The sequence below is a fragment of the Rhagoletis pomonella genome, unplaced genomic scaffold (genome assembly GCF_013731165.1).
Source record: "Rhagoletis pomonella isolate Grant_MI unplaced genomic scaffold, Rhpom_1.0 Rhpom_scaffold_00077, whole genome shotgun sequence".
In the NCBI taxonomy this organism is placed as follows: domain Eukaryota; kingdom Metazoa; phylum Arthropoda; class Insecta; order Diptera; family Tephritidae; genus Rhagoletis; species Rhagoletis pomonella.
The window spans coordinates 112,635-114,847 of record NW_023458631.1 but is presented as its reverse complement, the minus strand read 5'-3'; positions in this window follow the sequence as shown (position 1 = coordinate 114,847).

The window sequence follows — 2,213 nt, the reverse complement described above, 5'->3', positions numbered from 1 at the left end:
GGAAGAATAATTTTGTGGTGCTTTTTGGAATTGGTCAGGGTGGGCGTTTTAGAAGGTTGTTCTGCTGCGCCACCAGTTTTGCTCTCTCTGGGCCGTGTAGGAAGGGGAGATTGGTGGTGTTTTCGTGAATTGTTCGGAGTTTGCGATCGTACCAATACGAATGCCTCTTAGGTTTTAGGACCTATTACGAAGGGTAGCGTCAGTCCTTCCCCCGCCCAAAGAATGGTATATGGAGACTTGCCGTGGTTTTTGCATTTGTATACGAAAATTTGTCCCGTTCTTTAAATTTTTGGGTTTTGGGCGACCTTCTGAGGGCATAAGTCGCCTACCTTCTGAGTTAATTAGTTCTGGCTCAAAATATACCGGCCAATGGCTATAGTTTTTAACTTTGGTTCGGTTGCTAGCAAGTGTTGAAAGTGTTTGCGCGCAACCAGTTAGAATCCAACCGAATACGGTCTCTTGGGCAAGAAGCGAATTTAGCGCATTCTTCTGTATGCCGCTTAAAATTATTTGTGGGTAAATATCTCCGCCTAATACGAGAACAACTGGCTCGTTGGCGTAGAATCTTTCATCTGTCAAAACCAAGTTTGGGAATGCCTTTCGTGTCATATCACCAATGTGGCAAGTCGGAAGATCCCCTCTTAACTGAGGCAAAACTAGAGCGGTGGTATCTATAACAGTTGATGGATCTATAGGTGATGGCAGGTTAATTCTTCGTTTGAGTCTCTCGGTAATGAACGAGCACTCAGAGTCAGAATCAATTAGTGCTCTAGCTGGAAAACTAACGTCTTTGTAGTGGATGTTGACAAGGGCAGTTCCTAATAACACACCTTAATTTGTATTTGCGTGGCAAGAGGTAATATTGCTAGTCTGGGTATTATTTGCTCTTTCATCTTCGCGCCTCAACCTAGCCTGTTCCGATGTTGAAGCTATGTCATCTTCGGGGTTCGGAAGTTCCCTATGAGCAGTTGGTTTTTGCTGAACTTCTAGAATGTGGAGCATGGTGTGATGCCTTAAAATGCACGTGCCACAACTGTATGGACTAGTGCATCGATAGTGTTAAGTCTGCGGAATGGTTCGCAATTTCGTAGTCTGCGCGCATTACTTTCGCAAATTTTGCATGAAAATTTTGCTACGTTGACCTGCGCGGCGCCAATTCGGTTTAAAGGGGATTTCGGGAAATGCCGTATGTTTTCCGGCTTAAATTTGTTACGCATTTGTCCATCCTTTAGGCCAGAAACGGTTTCAAGCGTCTGAAACCTGTTCCATAAAAACCTATCCATGTCTTTCCATTTAGAAATTTCTGTTATTCTCAATGGTCAATGGACAATGTATGTTCTGGTAGTTTTGTCAAACAAAGATATGTTAGAATTGCATCCCAATTGGAGATGTCAATATTATGACATTGGAGTGACGAGATACAATTATTTACGTCTCGTTGCAGTTTCTTGATAGAGCTACCGCATTCGCTCTCTACTACGTTGAGGTTGAACAAAATTTTCATTGCGTATTTACTAGAACACGTTTATTTTCGTATCTTTCGCTTAAACTTTTCCAGGCCATCATTAGTTAAAGGACACCATCGGACAATTTCCTTGGCCTCCCCTTCAGTTTTCTGGTTGAGGTGGAAAAGCTTCTCAACCGGGGTAAGGCGCTTATTGAGAATGTATATGGCCTTAAACATATCTCTGAATGACGGCCATGAAATGTAATCCCCTTTGAAGATATCTAGATATCTGTGTCGCAAGGAGGCAGATGCTCCCGAACAGATATATGTATCTTCTATTTCTTTTTCGGTTTTCGCTAACTTTTCTGCGTCAGCAGCCATTGCAGCCATGCACTTTATATAGCAGGCGAAACTACTTTTATGTTTTCTCTTTACGGATACTCTCTCGTCTTTTGACAGATCTGTATCTAAGAGGGCTTCATGGGCTGATTTTGTTTTCTTCCACATGGCCCTAAGCTCCTCTTGCTGTATTGCAAGGGTGTGCTTATTTTGCTCTTCGAATTGTGTACTGCGGTAATCGTATTCGTATTTGAAGCAGACTCTAAGGCTAATCTTATGAAGGTTTCCATTTTAGAGCATGCATTTTAAATGTGATTTGGTTAGAATTGCAGAGATAATTCGAAATATCTCGTGAATACCGATAGAAATCTGATCGCAGATTTAATGTGTTAAGAGAAAACTTAAGTAGTCACACTCGACTAGCAGC